Here is a 20,431-nt window from a genome sequence, read left to right as displayed (position 1 = left end):
TGTTAGACAGATTTGAGGTGGGCGATGCCTTCGCTGACATGGTCGGACTACTCTACCAGAGACCCAGTGTTCGAGTGAGGACAGGCGGACTGCTGTCAGAGAGGGTCAGGGTACGCAGAGGCACCAGACAAGGCTGCCCCCTGTCGCCCCTCCTCTTCTCTTTAGCTATTGAACCCCCGGCGGCTCTACTGCGAGACAAAGGGGCGGAATGGGGGATCCCGCTGGCCGATGGGACGCACACAGTCTCACTCTATGCAGACGACCTGCTGCTTTATGTGCGGGACCTCACCGCGGTACCAGCCGAGCTGTCGGACATCTTCCAGGCCTTCGCGGAGGTCTCGGGACTCAGGGTCAACTGGGCCAAGTCCGGAATATACTCGTTCGGCCGGGACCAGGAGGAGTGCGAAGTGCACCTTGGAGGGGCCCGGCTCGCTTGGTACCCAACCACGTTTAAGTACCTTGGGCTACACATCTACAGAGACCCGCAGGACATACTGGAGGGCAACCTGGTGCGTGCCATTTCCTCCTTGCGAGCCCAGATGTCCTTCTGGAAAACTCTGCCCCTGAACGTGCCCAGCTGGATAGCTCTTTCCAAAATGATAGCGCTCCCCAGGCTACTCTATCACTTCGCGAATATCCCTACGTATGTCCCCACATGGATATTCCGCGACCTGGAATCAATGCTTCGCGGCTTGATCTGGAACGCAGGTCGCCCACGGGTGGCACTGGCTAAGTTGTACTCCCCGACTGTGGAGGGAGGACTGGCTGTCCCCAACATGGAGCTGTATTACCTAGCTGCACAGCTCCAATGGGTAACGTACTGGCTCAGCGGCACGCATCTAGATGATACGGCCTCCGCAGGCTACCAGTGGACCCACCCCCAAGTTTGTGCCCTGTTTCACCCATTGACCAAGGGACCCCGTCCTCTACCCTTGCATATGGCCGTGGCCCGCAAATGCTTTATCCGCAGCCTGAAACTGACAAAAAATGTCAGACCATATGCTCCTGCCCTCCCCCTGTTAGGCACCCCCAGGAGGAACGGGATGGTAACGTCGCGCAACCTGGAACACTGGACCACAGCCGGAGAAGAGACCATGGGCGACCTGTCTGCTGACGGGGCCCTGCTCCCGTTTGCGGAACTATCGGCAAGCACGGGATTGCCGGCTGGGCAATTCCTATTCCACGCGTCGGTACTGCCGGCATACACTGATCCCTGGGGAGACATCCAGGACGAGCCACCGATGCACCACCTGATCCAATATCTGCATGTAATGGGCAGAGGCTCACACATCACGCATTGGTTAGCGCAGGCGCTTCTCATCCACACGCAACAGCCCACGCTACAGATCAGGGCTAAATGGGCGGCACACCGAGGGAGGGATTGGACAGATAAGGAGTGGAACCTGATCCTAGCCGGCCCTGTGAACGTCCCCTGCAACTCCCGCTTCCGTATCATCCAGCTGTACATACTGCACCAGGCGTATCTAACACCGGATAGAATTAACAGATACTTCGCGATAGACACTGCCGTTTGTCCCAGATGTGACCTGCTGGGTGCAGACATCCTGCACATGCTTTGGCACTGCCCAACCCTGGCCACGTACTGGGGGGAGGTGATATCACTCCTGATTCACAGCACGGGTCCGGGACTGCCTGACACGTGGGAGGCGTGCATTCTCGGGTTATATAAAAGAACCAAACTAAACAAAACGCAGGCACGGTTCTGGGATCTGGGCCTCATCACGGCCAAACGGCTGCTCACTAGGCATTGGAAGCGGCGGGAACCACCCACCCCGGCACATTAGTTCACATCCTTCACAAACTGGGCCAGGGCAGAAGGCACGGCACTTCACCGGGAAGAAATAGCAGGTCTGAGGCAGTTCCCGATCGCGCAGCTCTGGGATGGCATCCTGGGGTCCCTGCAGGGGGACGGCGCTGTCAGAGGGCTCACATAGAGTAAGCGCCACCAGGAGTAGGCCACAGAGGCTACAGTTCCGTTGACGGAACCACCACACACCGTGCCGCCAACCCCCCCATCCCAGACTTAGATAACCCAGCGCGCAGACCTCAGACACGGCCGGCCACCCACACAGGCGCTCACCAGCAGTCATCGCCCAGCGACATGCCCCCAGCACAGAGTCGTTGACACCGCCCCCGCAAGTACACTCCACCCCCCCCATCCCCTTCCCCATACATGTTCACACGTTTGTAGTATCGGACCCCCTGCTCACCGGCGGTGGCCTCTCCATCCCCCACGACACGGTGGACGGACGCCGCCAACGGCGCCCCCAGGCAGCGAGCACAGGCGCAGACGCCGCCTGATACACCAACAGCTAGGCTAATCCACCTGACTGCTACACGCGCCACTAACCAGGCCAGCGGCCGGCGAAGCACCACGGCCTTCAGGAGCTGTCCCACTTTAAGTCCGAGACCACTCGCGCATGCACAACACTGGCCCCCTAATGTACTGGAGCATCGTCAACATACGCCACACTGACCAGAGGGGTCTCCTAACAGCACTGTGCTAACAGGACAGCCTTGATGCGGCGCAGCCGCGAAAGGAACATTGGGATATGCTGATACGAACTGTACTGTTTAGTTTGCTGAATTCATGGTTTAGTTCTAGAAAAACTGAAAAACAAGACGTCATTTATGGAACTATTCTTTTACTGATTAAAGGTAATGTGACCATACTGCCTGTGCTCTAACATGCCAGAGACACGGGGAGCGCAACAACACGCCCTCCTGTGCAGACCAGCATACTCACGATTTACCGTTCTTTTGCAGCCGGCCCGCAGGGTTGTAGGCTTTGCTATGTGTACTGCACTTTTGAACATTAATAAACGTCTTAAAAAAAAATAAAAAAATAAAAATGAGCAGCATCTGCTGCATATAGGCCACAACGACTACATTCAGTCCCCCGACCTGAATTCTATTTTGCCAGTTTGCCTGGCGTATAATATAGTTCAAAAACTGACATGAAATGTTGACTTATCAGTGATCCATTCAGTAATACATTAGTAGCCATCTCCATACTTCTCTCCAAATTAATTCGCTCAATACTCAATTTATTTTGCCATTTTACTTCAATAGCCACTAGGTCATATTCTACCTTTTCCAAAAGTAACTTATATAAGGGCCCCTTTTTATACCTATCCTTAATCTCTTCAATAATCTCAATTTTCCCTAATACAATCATATTCTTTGATATTTTCTGTTCACAGAAGCTTCGTAGCTGAAGGTATTTGAAAAAGTCAGTGCTATGTAGCTTATATTCCTTCCTTAAAAGAAACAAAATAATTCCTCTGAAACAGATCGCCAAGCTTACGGATCCCCAAATTATGCCACCTGAGCATCACCCGGTCATTAAATATCTCCGGAAGAAAAGAACAATTTTGAAAAGGAGAATATAGATTTGAATTAGAGCCTATTCCAGATCTCTTTTTTATTGCCCTCTGTTGGACCTAGGGAATCCCAAGTCACATAAGGTAGCTTGGCACTAAGGGGGAAGGCCTAACTCCAAGGATCAAGTGCTAAGTTTGCGTCATACCCATCAGTAACAGAACATCCATCCACTCAAAAATAAGGACACTACACCAAGTTTGGAAAAATATGAGCTGTTTTATAAAAGTTCTCTTAGTTTCTTCGTTTTCCAAATTTCCACAATCACATGTAATTAAGTTTTCACGACCTCATTTCTTTTCTACATAGAGCAGGTAAACATTTACATCTTTCAATAGGTAATGTGCAACAGTAAAGTTCTCCAATGACACTTTTATACTTCCTCCTGAAATTATTCTCTTGTCACACAATTAAACCATAACACCATGTATTTCACTTCAAGAACCGCAGGTTGGCAGGAATTATACCCCAGAAGAATCGAGGTTAATAATTTTACCAGCTAACCCCACCAGGCAGAGAGCCCTTCCCCTGGTTATGAAAGAAGAAGGTTGCACATAACTGACGCTGGAATAGATTAGGCAAGTGAAATCACATTGGCTTATGTTAACTCAGATCCCCTCCACCATAGCAAGAGTCTATGCCTTAATCAAGTGCAGCCTTGCCCTGAAGATTCCCCACTTGGAGCTCTCCCTCTCTACCTTCAAGAGCTACAGGGCGTCAGCTGGGGTAATATAGCTCCCTTGCATGGTAGACCTTACTGCATGACAATTTCTGACACCTAGCTGAGCTGTACAAGTGAGTTGCTACTCAGATTATCAAGTGTAGCGCTGCCCAATCCTCTCGTCTAGTCAGCTTCTTTCAGGCTAGTCCTGCTGCTCCCCCCACCTTCCCGGCTTACTTGGCCTGGCAGTTACTGGGGACGGACTCCACCTGACCCTTCCCGGCTTGTAAGCGCCTCTACCTCCGTGAACGGGGGATCCTCACCCTCTCCCCAGCCAGAAGAGTAGGCGTTCCTCCGGGGCACACTCGGCAGCCCCTGGCACTTCACCGGCTGAAAAACGGTGCTCCGTAGCAACGCGTCTCACTTCGGCGCCTGGATAACCTCAGCGACTCCACCCACAGGTCTCCGCCTTCCGCCGTCCTCTCACGCCGTGCTCCGCCTCCAGCCGACCTCTCACGCCGTGCTCCGCCTCCAGCCGACCTCTTCCGGGGTGCTCACCTCTCCTCACCCTGCCTCGGGGTCTTCCTGCGGCAGTCCTTTTCCGGCGCTGCAACGTCCCCTCACTCGCCACTGGAGCCTTCCTGAAGGGCGATTTGGCCACGGAGCTGGCGGCTGGGCAGTAAGCTTTTCTTCCTTTTAGCGCCAGCAGTCACGACTTAACGCAGCACCGCAGCAGGGGTTGGGGCCCGAACTTGCGATGCCGTCAGGAGGTTCTTCCCCACTTGGCAGGGAGATCCAATTCTCTCACCGAGGTCGTGACATGCCAGAGTCACCTTCAGCTCACTTCTCACTCTGTATTGGGTACTCCGAGGCAGACAGGGTTATGACTTGGGGACAAGCGCATTTTCCATGGGCACAGGGCTTGGTAAACAGGCAAGGGGGCACGTCAGCCTGTAAGGGAAGTCCGCCTATGGGTCAATCTCTCCCCTCTCGATGCGTGCTCCTCCTCACTAGCCGCCTTACTCCTGACCAGACCCACTTCACCCTTTCTCCGACCAGCTCTAAAATGGCCGCCCTGGCTCTGGCCTTATATAGGCTGACCCTCAGAGGCCCAGAAGGGACCAGAAGGTTCTAGAGGCTCCTATTCTTCCCTATGCGTCCAGACTCAGGGGTGGCAGTTGTGGCAGTTGCTGCCCACCATTTTGTAGGTCTGTATAATTTTTAGTCAGAAAGGCTCCTAGGCCTTAAGTAAAAAAACTATGAGGGCAAAAGAGCATCTATCCCCCAGGCCAACACCACAAAAATATCCAGTGGACATAAAAATTAAGGGATATGAGGGGCAGAAAGGGGGACAGAAATAAATAATAAATAGGAGGGACTACCCAAAGGGCAGACAGGTCTAACACCCTCCATATAACATAGGCTGTATAAAAGATCTTAAATTTAGTTTTCTTGTAATAACTTAGCTCAACAATGCGGTTTAAGCATTGTTTTGCCTCGACACCCAAAAGCATCTCATATATAGATGGGGCCGAATAATCCTCAGTTGGATCTTTCGGTAATGTTAACACCCCCATATGCTGTAATATCGCTATCCAATGATAAAGTTGGAAATTTGGGATACCCCACCCTCCTCTTTCTCTGGGCAGCGTACATTTTTCAAGTGCTCTCCGAGCCCGGTGATACCCCCAGAGAAATCTAGAGCACATTCTCTCTATTTGGGAAAATAATAGGTGGATATAAGAAAGGGGATAGCCCTAAATAAGTACAAAAAACTTGGGAAAGATAACCATTTTTAATACATTGCTACATCAAAAAGTGAAAGATGTAAGTTATTTATTCTTTCTAATATTTTATTAGAGGAAGCTATGATAGGGTCCAGGTTTGCAGGAATGATATCTTCAACTTTAGCTGTAATCTTTATACCTAAATAAATAGCCTCCTTTTCGAACTTAATATTCTCTGGGCGGCCGGCCTCCGAATGGATAAGCTGTGTCTTTTCAATGTTTAGTTTATAGCCAGAAAGCCGGCCAAACACCTCAGCGGCCTCTATAATATTAGGTAATGCGTTGCTAATATCCGATGTCCGAACCGCAAGATCATCTGCATACGCACAAACTTTAAAATCCTGGTTATTTATCTGTACAAGTTTAATTGCCATGTTTCTCTCCAGGGTAATAATGAAGGGATCAATATATAATGCAAACAGCAAGGGGGAACAGAGACAACCCTGTCTCGTCCCCCTTGCTATCAATATCTTCCCTGATGTCTTCCCGGAAACCAGAATAACAGCAGACGGGTCAGTACACAATGTCTGAATTGCCCTGATGAATTCCAGCGGAAACCCCTTCCTTGCCAGGACTGACCACATAAAACTCCATGAGACCCTGCCAAACACTTTTTCAGCGTCCAACAGGGCCACACCAACAGGAGACTGCATACCCTGTGACCAATCCAACAAAGATATAATCCGTCATATATGATCTGTAGTGTCTCTACGCTGTATAAATCTGTGTTGTCTTAAAGAAACCAGACCCGGCATCAAATCATTTAACCTATTAGCAATAAGTTTAGAATACATTTTACTATCCAAATTCATTAATGAAATTGGCCTATAAGACCCCATTTCAGTATCTTTTTTACCTTTCTTTTTAAACACCACAATCGTGGCAGTAGACCATGAATGAGGAGCCTTCCCCAAAAAAGCTTGCTGACAGACTTCTACCAATTCCTTTTTCATCATATCCCTGAATGTCCGATAAAATTCCAATGGAATATTATCAGGGCCCATGGCCTTTCCCTGGGCCAAGCCTAAAACTGCTAGTTCAACTTCTGCCCACTCTGGTGGTACCAACAATATCGTGCTTTGAATATCCGACAAAGTTACTGAGATCACAGCCTTTAAATATTTGCCCGCTTCCACCCCCCCTGTCTCATCGCTATATAATGATTGATAGAATCCTTGGAATGCAGTTAACACACCTTCCTTAGTCTCTTGCATAACCCCCTGCAAATCTTTGATTTTAGGGATATCATTATAAGCTGCTTTCCCCCTTGCCCTTTTTGCCAACACTCTACCCGTTTTCTCCCCAAACTCATACGCCGCTTCGTTATGCTGTACATACTTTTCGGCAATTTGATCGGCAATATTAGCATATGCACTGGCCCATTTAATAGTAAGATCCCTTTGGACCGAGTAAAGTGTGTCTGTTTCCCCCCCTGACCTTATTGTCTCTGCCAGCTTCTTCTCAGCCTCGAAAACCTGGTCAAAATCCTGTCGATGTTTAAGCCAGATCTTTTTGCGTTTGAATTTAGAGAAACTGAGGCTTTCCCCATGGACTACTGATTTAAACGCGTCCCAGACTACCTCCTGGGCAGCCGTACCTCTATTAATATCGAAAAATTCCTGAATTATTTTAGCCATGAACTGACAGTACTCCTTGTCCAAATGCAATTTCCTATCGAAGGACCACTGTTGAAACTCTGCCTTTTCTTCCGAGTCTAAAGCCAACTCTAATATAATCGGATTATGGTCTGAGACCAGCTTAGGATGAATCTAAATTTTGGCTTTACCTAATAATACAGAAGTGGTACAAAAATAATCGAATCGGACAAATTTTGAGTGAGCCGCAGAAAAAAAAGTAAAGCCAGGATCCTGGGGGTTTTTTGATTTCCATACGTCGTAAAGGCCATGATCCAAAATCAAGCCCAGTATTACAGAAAAAAACAGCCTCTTTCTTCCTGTATACACATGATTAGATCTAACATTCACACCTGCATCAATGTTAATATTGAAGTCACCACACAATAATACTGGCAACGTCCACTGTGCTAATTCTAAATTCAAGAAATTGAAGAGTTCTGCATTGTCCAAATTAGGCCCATAGACATTGCAGAGTGTAAACCTGCTTTGCCCAACCTTAGGCTCGGATATAGCCCAGCGTCCCCATTTGTCTGCCGCAGCCTTTATACACTCACCCACTCCCCTTTTTTTAAGTATGGCGACCCCTCTTTTCACACCAGTTTGTTTAGAGCAGACTACCAGCTCCATACCCACATTTTTTAAATACCCTTTCTTGGCCAATGCAACATGTGTTTCCTGCAAACACAGTATATCAATATGTAATATCTGCATGATTTTAGCTAAGACTTGTCATTTCTTGGGGTCATTGAGGCCATATATATTTAATGTACAGATCTTGATTTTCCTATCCATAAGCATTATTATTCCCTGAAGTTAATTTCCAGATTAGGCCACCAGTCTTCTTGACTATAAATATTTTATAGTTTCTTGCACGTCTTTTATAGCTCTTATCTGATTTTACTTTCATCTGCATATCACCTTCCGGCTTAAACCCATTCCTGTCTGTTGCTGTCTTTTCCCCCCTCCACCTAGACCCCGTGCCCAACCCCTTACCCACCCATCCATTCCTCTCATTCCCACCCTTCCCCCCCACCCGTCATACCCAATATATGAGGCCCAAAGACCTTAAGTCCCTGCAAAATATGGAATGCCGTGCCCCCCCCCCCGGCCCCGAAGACCAAAAACAAACCTATATCACAACCTAGGAGAGAGAAACCAGAAGCCTGGAAAAAAAAAAATATATATATATATATATATATACTCAGCGAGGGAGATCTCCGCAATGTAACTGACAAACCCCCACTTATCCCAAATTTTCCCTGCTTTATATCTCATAACACCTTCCCCTACAGAGTGTCCAAATACTCTTTAGCCTGGATTTCAGACCAGAAAAATGTAGTTTGATCTTTAAACATAACTTTAAGTTTGGCCGGATGCTGTAAATACACCACCGCCCCCTTTTTTTGAAAGTCCGATATTAATTGATGTAGGTGCCACCGCCTTGAAACTGTGGCCTGACAGAAGTCCGGTCTGACAAAAAAGTTACAGTCCTTGGCAAATGCTTTCCTGTCTGGTCGTGCCAGGGCATATATGTCTTCTCGAGCCAAGAAATTATTGAAGCAAACTAAAATTGCTCTAGGGAGATTCTCTTCCCCTTGACGAGATTTCTTTACTGTAAACGGAAACCGATGAGCCCTTTGGATTTCCTTAGACCAGTCCGAGGATGTCAATTCGGGAAAAGCTTCCTGCAACAGTGTCGCGACAAATTTACGTACATCAGAGCCCTCCTTCTTCTCTGGAACCCCCAAAAAGCATAAATTGATCCTACGGGCCTGATTTTCAAGTTCTGGCAATTTATAGCTCAAGTCGTCACGATGAGCCTTAATGGACTCTAACTCCACTTTTTGGGCAGCATCATGATCTTCTAAAGCTGAAATCCTGGCCTCCTCTTCAGTAACTCTGTCAGCTGTTTCTGCACCTATTTTCATCGCACGCCTAACAGCGTTCTTGACCTGGCTACATGTAGCCTGCATTCTGGTATTCTCCGCTTTGTTCTCTGCTCTGTGGCCCATCATTGTTTCATAAATAGTAGCCAAGGTAATCTCCTGTGGGGGTAGATTGTCTGATATATCTTTTCCATTTTTCTCCCCTTTCTCCTTTTCGTGGCCGACTGAGTTTGACACTTGCGCTCCATTTATAATTTCACTGGGGGTTAAAGTTCTTTCTGGTAACCCCTTTTCCTTCCGCCTCTTGATAGTAGTGGTGCTAGAATTGGGGGAAGCCATACTTTGTCTTGAATACTCGTCAAGACTGCTGCCTTCCCTATAACCCGCATTCGAACCCTCATCGGAAGATGCCTCAGACAATGAATAAAAATTTTCGCCAGATTCATGTACCGCTGTCCCCCATTGTGCGCCCTCACTTAGAACAAGCAGGTCTATTTCCGTTACTAAAATATCCAAGCTGCCCCTTGTTAATTCATCAACTGTTTTTAAGACTCCATTTCCCACAATGCAATTGTCAACACCCATCTGTCCTGAACAGCGATGCACCTCATTTAAATTTACATCAAGGACTTCTCCTGAATTTATGAATACTTCCTTTGGATCTCTATGAGCACTCGGAAAGACAACTTCACAACCCACTTCAGCCAATCCTAACGGATATTCCCTATTACGGAAATTCTGCCTCTCAAACATAGCGGGGAGAGTCTGAATTCCTTGTTTGGGTACACGTGAAGTCACAACACTCTTCCCCCGAATTTCACCTCCTTTTTTCAAGTGCGCTTTAACACTACTAGGGGAGCCAGGAGTGTCAGAAATGCTCTCACCTATTTCGCCTGGGACACCAGCTGTTTTCTCCCCTGACTTTTCAGCGGGCTCTCCTGCGACTTGATCCTTGGTTTTCCCGCTACGGGTAGTAACCTTCGCGGCTTCATTTACCTTCGCCAAAGCTTTCGGTGGCATCCTCTTTTTCAACGCGGCTCCTCCACGACCACGGATTACTCCACACCGATACCCCAGCAGCAAAGCGGGGAGTCGCCAAAATGGGGCTCTGTGCCGGGTTGTTAACAAACTGCCCAACATCCATTTCTGTATCCCCTTCCAGCGCCGACTACCCATCTACTCGCAGAATGCTGCAGCTGCCGTTACAGCCGCTAATCTTCCTGCTGCTTTTCCGGATCACGCTTAATCCATACTCTCTCACAGCACCACCACGTCCTTGATTATGCCGCTGCCTTCTCGTCGCCTCTTTCACTGTAGCAAGATTAAAGCAGCGAGAGCATCAAAAAGCAGATTTTTAGAGTAGCCGATTTCCTTCCTTTTTTCAACGGGTTACTGTTTCGCTAAGTAACCGTAAACCACTCCACTCCTCCTCTTCATAAACGATTATTGATCCGGGAACCAGGAGAGAGGATCTGAGCTGCCTACACAGCCCACGCCACCGCCGCCATCTTGCCTCAGTGCTAGTACTGAAGTTGAGTAAAGAAAGGTAAGACCCCCAAAATCAGTGCTCCTAGAGCCTACAGCAATCCCAGGAAGAAAGCACCTGATCTCAGAAGTTAAGCAGGGTCAGGCCTGGTTAGTACCTGGATGGGAGCCACCAGGGAATACCAGGTTCTGGAGGCTTTTTTTTTTCTTTCACTTTAGGGGAGTCAGAGTGGCTTGCTAGTACTGAAGTTGACTGAAGAAAGCTAAGAGCCCCAAAATCAGTGTTTCTAGAGCCTACAGCCATACCAGCCTGAAAGCACCTGATCTCTTCTTATCTCAGAAGTAAAGCAGTGTCGGGCCTGGTTAGTACCTGGATGGGAGACTGCCTCGGAATTCCAGGTGCTGTAGGCTATTTTTCTTTCACTTTAGGGGAGTCAGAGTGGCTTGCTAGTACTGAAGTTGAGTGAAGAAACGTAAGAGCCCTAAAATCAGTGCTCCTAGAGGCTATGCCCATACCAGACTGAAAGCACCTGATCCCGTCTGATCTCAGAAGTTAAAAAGGGTCGGGCCTGGTTCGTACCTGGATGGGACACAGCCTTGGAATACTAAGTGTTGTAGGCATTTTTTTTTCTTTTGCTTTTGGGCGGTAAGAGTGCCTTGCAAGTACTGAAGTTGAGTGAAGAAAGCTAAGAGCCCAGAAATCACCGCGCCTAGAGTCTACAGCCATAGCATTCTGAAAGCATCTTATCTCAGAAGTTAAGCAGGGTCGGGCCTGGGTAGTACCCGGATGGGAGATCGCCTGGGAATACCAGGTGCTGTAGGCTTTTTTTTTCTTTCGTTTTAGAGAAGTCAGAGTGGCTTGAAAGTACTAAAGTTGAGTGAAGTAGGCTAAGAGCCGCATAATCACTGCTCCTAGAGACTACTGCCATACCATCCTGGATGTATGACGTTAGCATGCACACTTTTACCACGCATACCATTACCACGCATTTTTTACAACGCGATACCTTTATAACGCATAGTGCTTTGGGTGCTGGATAGTGAATAGTTTAATTTACTATTCCAACACCAGTCCCCGTGGACACTAGGGAAGGTTATTGGATACTAAATTAACCTATTCACTATCCATTCCCTATGTCAGATCGCCCCAAAGCGCTATGCGTTGTAATGGCATGCGTTGTAAAAGATGCCTGGTAATGGTAGTGCGTTGTAAAAAATGCGTGCTAAAGGTTGTATACCAAGAGGGGGGAGGGGGGATCACTTGTCCTGTATAACCTGGGTACAGTTCGTACTAGAATGACCCTTGTTAAAAGACCCTCATACACGTGTATTCATGTTGGTATGGGCGGTGTATCTTGATTCTCCGCCTTCGTTTACACGTCTGTGCAGAATCACGGGGTCAGTTGGTATGCACCCTCCACCCGGAGGAGAACACCCTAGGTTAAAACAGTAGTGATCAGTGATTATTTGGTGAAGTGAAGGTGACTTAAAAACAACCCAATCTTGCCGGGACGAAATAATTTTATTTGACCGGGATTGAACTGATGGTAGAGGATATGGTTGAATACGTTTAGAGAAATTATTAGGATTCACACATATTCAATCCTCCTGTGTACAAAAATGGTCGACATGTTTCAGCCTAATCGCCCAAGGGGTCGGTGCGGCTTTCTTCAGGACCAGGTGAGTTCGGTGTAGGGAGTGGCTTAGGCCTACTCTCTGATAGAGGTCAAAGTTGGACCTGTAAGTGAAGAAAAAGGTAGTATTGCTAGGGTGCGGGTCATAGGGATTAGTGCTAAATTAAGAATAGATTGGTTATTCAAGAATTAAAACTACGCTATTAGACTCCCTGTCTTCGGGGGACATAAACCACATACTCAGTACTGGGGAACAAGTCATGGCTGGGAGCTTTTAATGTTTATAATAATTTAGCACTAATCCCTATGACCCACACCCTAGCAATACTACCTTTTTCTTCACTTACAGGTCCAACTTTGACCTCTATCAGAGAGTAGGCCTAAGCCACTCCCTACACCGAACTCACCTGGTCCTGAAGAAAGCCGCACCGACCCCTTGGGCGATTAGGCTGAAACATGTCGACCATTTTTGTACACAGGAGGATTGAATATGTGTGAATCCTAATAATTTCTCTAAACGTATTCAACCATATCCTCTACCATCAGTTCAATCCCGGTCAAATAAAATTATTTCGTCCCCGGCAAGATTGGATTGTTTTTAAGTCACCTTCACTTCACCAAATAATCACTGATCACTACTGTTTTAACCTAGGGTGTTCTCCTCCGGGTGGAGGGTGCATACCAACTGACCCCGTGATTCTGCACAGACGTGTAAACGAAGGCGGAGAATCAAGATACACGGCCCATACCAACATGAATACACATGTATGAGGGTCTTTTAACAAGGGTCATTCTAGTACGAACTGTACCCAGGTTATACAGGACAAGTGATCCCCCCTCCCCCCTCTTGATTAACAGTATTCAAAGCCAAGGAACTTGGTGGGATCACGAATTTTCCTTCTCCCCACTTTTTGATTGCTACAAAAGGTTGTATACCACCAGCCTTAAAGCCCCTGGTCTTGTCTGATCTCATAAGTTAAGCAGGCTCAGGCCTAGTTAGTACCTTGGAATACCAGGTGCTGTAGGCTTTTTTTCTTTCTTTTGCTTTAGGGGAGTTAGAGTGGCTTGCTAGTACTGAAGTTGAGTGAAAAAACGTAAGAGCCCCAAAATCAGTGCTACTGGAACTTACGGCTGTACCAGCTTGAAAGCAACTGATCTCGTCTGATCTCAGAAGTTAAGCAGGGTCATGCCTGGTTAGTACTTGATGGGAGACGGCCTGGGAATACCAGATGCAGTAGGCTTTCTTTTTCTTTTGCTTTAGGGGAGTCAGAGTGGCTTGCTAGTACTCAAGTTGAATGAAGAAAGCTAAGAGCCCCAAAATCAGTGTTCCTAAAGCCTTCTGCCATACCAGCCTGAAAGCACCTGACTTTGTCTAAACTCATAAGTTAAGCAGGGTCAGGCCTAGTTAGAACCTAGATGGGAGACCGCGTGGGAATACCAGGTGCTGTAGGCTTTTTTTTCTTTCGCTTTAGGGGAGTCAGAGTGGCTTCCTAGTACTGAAGTTTAGTGAAGAAACGTAAGAGCCCTAAAATCAGTGCTCCTAGATACTATGGCCATACCATGGTGAAAGCAACTGATCTCGTCTGATCTCAGAAGTTAAGCAGGGTTGGGCCTGGTTAGTATCTGGATGGAAGACCCCCTGGGAATAACAGGTGCTGTCGGATTTTTTTTTCTTTCGCTTCAAGTGAGTCAGAGTGACTTGTAAGTACTGATGTTGAGTGATGAAAGCCAAGAGGCCCAAGATCAGTGCTCCTAGACCCTATGGCAATACCAGCCTGAAAGCACCTGATCTCGTCTGATCTCAGAAGTTAAGCAGAGTCAGTTCTGGTTAGTACCTGAATGGGAGACCGCCATGGAATACCAGGTGTTGTAGGCTTTTGTTTTTTTCTTTCACTTTAGGTGACTCAGAGTGGCTTGCTAATACTGAAGTTGTGTGAAGTAGGCTAAGAGCCCCAAAAGCAGCACATCTAGAGCCTACGGCCATAACAGCCTGAAAGCACCTCATCTCGTCTGCTCACAGAAGTTAAGCAGGGTCGGGCCTGGTTAGTACCTGGATGGGAGACCGCCTGGGAATACCAGGTGATGTTGGCTTTAAAAAAAAATTTATTTCACTGTAGGTGAGTCAGAGTGGCTTGCTAGTACTGAAGTTGCTTGTAGAAACCTAGAAGCTCCAAAATCAGTGCTCCTAGAGCCTACGGTTGTATCAGACTGAAAGCACCTTATCTCGTTTGATCTCAGAAAGTAAGGAAGGTCAGGCCTTGTTAGTACCTGGATGGGAGACCGCTTGGCAATACCAGGTTCTGTAGGCTTTTTTTTTCTTTTGCTTTAGGGGAGTCAGAGTGGTTTGCTAATACTGAAGTTGAGTAAAGAATGCTAATAGCCCCAAAATAAGTGCTCCTAGAACCTACAGCCATACCAGCCTGAAAGCACCTGATCTGGTTTGATCTCAGAAGTTAGGCAGGGTCGGACCTGGTTAGTACCTGGATGGGAGATCGCCTGGAAATACCAGGTGCTGTAGGCTTTTTATTTTTTGTTTCTTTCGATTTAGGTGAGTCAGAGTGGTTTGCTAAAACTGAAGTTGAGTGAAGTAAGCTAAGAGCCCCAAAATCAGTGCTCCTAGAGCCTATGGCCATACCAGCCTGAAAGCACCTGATCTCGTCTGATCTTAGAAGTTTAGCAGGGTCGGACCTGGTTAGTACCTGGATGGGAGACCGCCTTTGAATACCAGGTGATGTAGGCTTTGTTTTTTTTTCTTTCGCTTTAGGGGGGTCACAGTGGCTTGCTAGTACTGAAGGTGAGGGAAGTAGGCTAAGAGCCCCAAAATCAGTGCTCCTAGAGCCTATGGCCCTACCACCCTGAAAGTACCTGATCTCTTCTGATCTCAGAAATTAAGCAGGGTCGGGCCTGGTTAGTACCTGGCTGAGAGACCACCTGGGACTACTATGTGCGGAAGGCTTTTTTTTTTTCTTTCACTTTAGGTGAGTCATAGTGGCTTGCTAGTACTGAAAATGAGTAAAGGAAGCTAAGAGCCCCAAAATCAGTGTCTCAAGAACCTACAGCCATACCAGCCAGAAAGCACCTGTTCTCAGAAGTTAAGATGGTTAGTACCTGGATGAAAGACAGCCTGGGGATGCCAGGTGCAGTAAGTTTTTTGTTTTTTTCTTTTGCTATAGGGGAGTCAGAGTGGGTTGCTAGTTCCGAAGATGAATAAAGGAAGCTAAGAGCCCCAAAATCAGTGCCTCTAGAACCTACAGCCATACCAAACAGAAAGCATCTGTTCTCAATGTTAAGCAGGGTTGGGGCTGGTTAGTACCTGGAAGGGAGACAGCCTGGGGATACAAAGTGCAGTACGTTTTTTGTTTTTTTCTTTTGCTATAGGGGAGTCAGAATGGGTTGGTAGTACTAAAGTTGAGTGAAGTAGGCTAAGAGCCCCAAAATCAGTGTTTCTAGAGCCTACAGCCATACCAGCCTGAAAGCACCTGATCTCTTCTGATCTCTGAAGTAAAGCAGTGTCGGGCTTTGTTAGTACCTGGATAGGAGACTGCCTCGGAATTCCAGGTGCTGTAGGTTTTTTTTTGTTCACTTTAGGGGTGTCAGAGTGGCTTGCTAGTACTGAAGTTGAGTGAAGAAAGCTAAGAGCCCCACAATCAGTGCTCCTAGAGCCTATGGCCATACCAGCCTGAAAGCACCTGATCTCGTCTGATCTCAGAAGTTAAAAAGGTTCGGGCCTGGTTCGTACCTGGATGGGACACAGCCTTGGAATTCTAAGTTTTGTAGGCATTATTTTTTCTTTCGCTTTAGGGGAGTAAGAGTGCCTTGCAAGTACTGAAGTTGAGGGAAGAAAGCGAAGAGCCCCAAAATCACTGCGCCTAGAGCCTACAGCCATAGCAGCCTGAAAGCATCTAATCTCAGAAGTTAAGCAGGGTCGGGCCTGGGTTATACCTGGATGTGAGATCGCCTGGGAATACCAGGTGCTGTAGGCTTTTTTTTTCTTTCGTTTTAGAGAAGTCAGAGTGGCTTGAAAGTACTAAAGTTGAGTGAAGTAGGCTAAGAGCTGCATAATCACTGCTCCTAGAGCCTACTGCCATACCAGCCTAAAATCCCCTGGTCTCGTCTGATCTCATAAGTTAAGCAGGCTCAGGCCTAGATAGTACCTGCATGGGAGACCTCCTAGGAATACCAGATGCTGTAGGCTTTTTTATTTTCTTTCGCTTTAGGGGAGTTAGAGTGGCTTGCTAGTACTGAAGTTGAGTGAAAAAACGTAAGAGCCACAAAATCAGTGCTACTGGAACTTAAGGCCATACCAGCCTGAAAACATCTGATCTTGTCTGATCTCTAACGTTAAGGCTTGTCGGGCCTGGTTCGTATCTGGATGGGAGACTGCCTGGGAAAACCAGATGCTTTAGGCTCCTTTTTTTCTTTCGCTTTAGGGGTGTCAGAGTGCCTTGTTAGTACTGAAGTTGAGTGAAGAAAGCGAAGAGCCCCAAAATCAGTGCTCCTAGAGCCTACCGCCAGACCATCCTGAAAGCACCAGATCTCATCTTATCTCAGAAGTTAAGCAGGGTAGGGCCTGGTTAGTAATTGGATGGGAGACCACCTGGGAATACCAGGTGCTGTAGGCTTTTTATTCTTTCCATTTAGGTGAGTTAGAGTGACTTGCTAGTGTGAGAAGTTGGCCTGGTATATGATGCTCACTAGTTCTAGTGATCAGCTTGTACCATGCCAAACAACCCTTATGGTGATTGGTTGTAAGTCAACCTTAATAGACCAGCTATCCTAGGGGTAGCATGGACAAAGCAGTCTTTAGGCTAAACTCTGTAAAGGCATGTGAAGCAAGCTGTTTTACCATATACAACTCCTTGAATACCAAATGAAAGGACACCACAGATATATATTGAATATATATATATATATATATATATATATATATATTCATTTACTACAAATATCCCCTATACTCTTTATGAGCACAGAAGCATAAGCTTTAAAACAAAACACAGTTTAAATATACAAAAGTTGCACAATATGGATGAGCCATAGGGGCCACCTACACCATATACTAAAAAAGTGGTATAAGAACCACCTAGCTGAAAGGAAGTAGGCATAGGGCCTGGGGAATTGCTGGAGCTGTTCGGGACTACCAGTGAAGAAGTCGGGAAAGGCCCGCGGGACTCAGGTGCAGTGCGGAAAGTGCACGCACCTACCAATGTTAAGTCAATGGTGCGTAAAAGTTACAAAGTAGTTATTAAGGAACCTCCCGAGGGACCTAGAAGAATGAAACTTTAGACACAGACACTAGAGGTGTGTACCAGTGTGGGAAGACCGGAGTTACTGAGTTACCTCACCCACAGGAAGCGGGTGCACAGGTGCGAAGTAGTTTCGGGTTTCGTCATGCAGGTCGATGGTGCTTGGAGCTGAAGATGCTGCAGGCGGCTCGATGTGAAGAGTTCCGGTGGATCCAAAGGTGGATCTGAAGTGGTGAAGACCTGAAAGCAGAGGGGACAATGTTCAAAGTCACTAGCCAGTGACTGCCGTGGAACCAGGATGGAACCAGGTGATGTCGGGTGCAAACAGGCGATGAGGTGAAGATTGTCTCTGCAGCCACGTGGACACGAAGAGGTCGAGGATGTCCAGGCGTTGGTCACGAGCTGTCCCACGAAGGCTCTAGCTGATGGCCATGTTGGCTTCTTGATCAGAGCAAACAGGCCTTGGATAATGCAAGCCACGCAGGAATCGATGCAAGCTTCTCACTCGGACCAGCAAGGTCAGAGCGGGTGCTCCTTTTTACAGAAGTGAGGACAAGTCTGAGCACTTGATCTCAGAAGTTAAGCAGGTTTGGGCCTGGTTAGTACCTGGATGGTAGTCCGGCTGGGAATACCAGGTGCAGGCGGCTTTTTTCTCATTCGCTTTAGGTGAGTCAGAGTGGCTTGCTATTACTGAAGTTGAGTGAAGAAAGTTGAGCCCCAAAATCAGTGTTCCTAGAGCCTACAGCCATACCATGCTGAAAGCACCTTATCTCGTCTGATCTCAGAAGTTAAGCAGAGTTGTGCCTGGTTAGTACCTGGATGGGAGACCTCCTGGAAATACCAGGTGCTGTAGGCATTTTTTTCTTTCGCTTTAGGTGAGTCAGTGTGGCTTGCTAGGACTGAAGTTGAGTGAAGAAAGCTAAGAGCCCCAAAATCAGTGTTCCTAAAGCCTATGGACATACTGCCTGAAAGCACCTGTTCTTGTCTGATCTCAGAAGTTAAGCAGCGTCGGGCTTGTTAGTACTTGAATGGGAGATCGCCTGGCAATACCATGTGCTGTAGGCTATTTATTTATTTTCTTTCGCTTTAGGGGAGTCAGAGTGGCTTTCGAGTACTGAAGTTGAGTAAAGAAAGCTAATATCCCCAAAATTAGTGCTCCTAGAGCCTATGGCCATACCAGCCTGAAAGCACCTGATCTCGTCTGATCTCAGAAGTTTAGCTGGGTACGACCTTGTAAGTACCTGGATGGGAGACCCCCTGGGAATACCAGGTGCTTAAGGCTCTTTTTTTCTTTCGCTATAAGGGAGTCAGAGTGGCTTGTTAATACTTTAGTTGAGTGAAGAAAGCTAAGAGCCCTAAAAACAGTGGTCCTGAAGCCTACGACCATACCAGCCTGAAATCACCTGATCTTGACTTATCTCATAAGTTAAGCAGGGTTGGGCCTGGTTAGTACCTGGATGGGAGACCGCCTTGGAATACCAGGTGCTGTAGGCTTTGTTTATTTTTTTTCCCTTTAGGGGGGTCAGAGTGGCTTGCTAGTACTGAAAGTGAGGGTAGTAGTCTAAGAGCCCCAAAATCAGTGCTCCTGGAGCCTACGGCCATACTGTTAGGAAGTAGGTTAGTCCTGATCTCTTTCCTTGACCATGTTTTGCTAGTCACATGACTTACCTGTGTCCTGTAGTACCTTAAAAGCAGGTTTGTGTCATCCAATCCTTGCTTGGTTTCTATTCTTGTCAGAGTTTCATCCTGGTTGCCTGTTGTTCCAGTGCGAGGTCTTGTGTAGTCCCCCGGTTCTCACGGGATCATGAGCATCGTAGTCTCTTTTCCAGATTCCCCTTCCCTCTTGCTTTTCTCGTGAGGAGATTTGGACTTTTTCCCTGAGGTATTGTGAACCTCCACCTTGCCGCAACATTTGTTCCCTCTGCGCGTCTGACTCCCGTTGTGCTACACGCGGCTGCGTGTAGTCTTTGTTAGCTACTTCCTGGATCTTGTCTATTCAGTCCACATCGTTGTGTGTGGATTCGGGCGTAATCACGAGCCCGGTTTGTTTGGTGGCGTTAGTTTGTTCTTCCGCCCCGAAGTGGCCACTTTCAGGAGCATAGCTTGTTTTTGCTTATGCTGTTTTTTTTCCCGTCATTAATAATAATGACTTTTTCCCCCTGATGTTTTGATATAATACGGATTGAGATGGGTTTTTTATGTTCCTATTATCCTATACTGATTTGGCACCGCAGTGGATGAAGTTTTGAAAGCTGACGCACGCCATTCTGGATTACAAATATCTAAGGACTGGTAAGGAGGTCATTTGTGTGCTTTTTGGGTGATACATGGTCATGGAAACAGGTTAGCTTTATAAATCAATGTGTCCCATGCTTTCCTTGTATTTAGTACTAATATTGTGCTCCTTTCCTAGGTGCAGTTCTCCTGTGGTGTCCTAATTTTCAAGGCGGACCAATCCGTCAAATCCATTGTGTCTTGTTCTTTCCTTTTCTCCCACCCTCTCACTGTGCCCACGTGATTAGCACATTGTGTACTTTCAGTGTGCGTTACTTGGGTGTGGGTAGGGGACTGGGCTCATCCTATTAGAGACAGCACAAAGCACCATTCTCATAGAGAAAAGGGAAATAGAAGAACTAGAAAAAACCCTAATGGATACAAATGTATTAGATGATGCAAAGAAAAAAATAGAGGAA

At 47.1% G+C, this 20,431-nt stretch overlaps 15 pseudogenes; all 15 read left to right on the top strand.

Annotated features, from left to right (window-relative positions):
• The first annotated feature begins 11,150 nt into the window (after positions 1–11,150).
• LOC147703210 (5S ribosomal RNA) lies at positions 11,151–11,269 on the top strand (annotated as a pseudogene).
• Positions 11,270–11,573: 304 nt separating this feature from the next.
• LOC147703209 (5S ribosomal RNA) lies at positions 11,574–11,682 on the top strand (annotated as a pseudogene).
• Positions 11,683–14,037: 2,355 nt separating this feature from the next.
• On the top strand, positions 14,038–14,156 carry LOC147703208 (5S ribosomal RNA; annotated as a pseudogene).
• A 93-nt stretch (positions 14,157–14,249) lies between these two features.
• On the top strand, positions 14,250–14,368 carry LOC147703207 (5S ribosomal RNA; annotated as a pseudogene).
• A 96-nt stretch (positions 14,369–14,464) lies between these two features.
• Positions 14,465–14,583, top strand: LOC147703206 (5S ribosomal RNA; annotated as a pseudogene).
• Positions 14,584–14,894: 311 nt separating this feature from the next.
• On the top strand, positions 14,895–15,013 carry LOC147703205 (5S ribosomal RNA; annotated as a pseudogene).
• A 100-nt stretch (positions 15,014–15,113) lies between these two features.
• Positions 15,114–15,232, top strand: LOC147703204 (5S ribosomal RNA; annotated as a pseudogene).
• Positions 15,233–15,329: 97 nt separating this feature from the next.
• Positions 15,330–15,448, top strand: LOC147703203 (5S ribosomal RNA; annotated as a pseudogene).
• Positions 15,449–15,943: 495 nt separating this feature from the next.
• On the top strand, positions 15,944–16,062 carry LOC147703202 (5S ribosomal RNA; annotated as a pseudogene).
• Positions 16,063–16,153: 91 nt separating this feature from the next.
• Positions 16,154–16,272, top strand: LOC147703201 (5S ribosomal RNA; annotated as a pseudogene).
• Positions 16,273–16,568: 296 nt separating this feature from the next.
• Positions 16,569–16,687, top strand: LOC147703200 (5S ribosomal RNA; annotated as a pseudogene).
• Positions 16,688–16,995: 308 nt separating this feature from the next.
• On the top strand, positions 16,996–17,114 carry LOC147703199 (5S ribosomal RNA; annotated as a pseudogene).
• A 1,361-nt stretch (positions 17,115–18,475) lies between these two features.
• On the top strand, positions 18,476–18,594 carry LOC147703198 (5S ribosomal RNA; annotated as a pseudogene).
• A 307-nt stretch (positions 18,595–18,901) lies between these two features.
• Positions 18,902–19,020, top strand: LOC147703197 (5S ribosomal RNA; annotated as a pseudogene).
• A 93-nt stretch (positions 19,021–19,113) lies between these two features.
• On the top strand, positions 19,114–19,232 carry LOC147703196 (5S ribosomal RNA; annotated as a pseudogene).
• The last annotated feature ends 1,199 nt before the right edge of the window (positions 19,233–20,431 follow it).

The sequence above is a fragment of the Lissotriton vulgaris genome, chromosome 7, assembly GCF_964263255.1.
Source record: "Lissotriton vulgaris chromosome 7, aLisVul1.2, whole genome shotgun sequence".
NCBI lineage: Eukaryota > Metazoa > Chordata > Amphibia > Caudata > Salamandridae > Lissotriton > Lissotriton vulgaris.
Note: the sequence above shows the minus strand (reverse complement) of the source record. Positions and strands in the feature narration are given on the sequence as shown.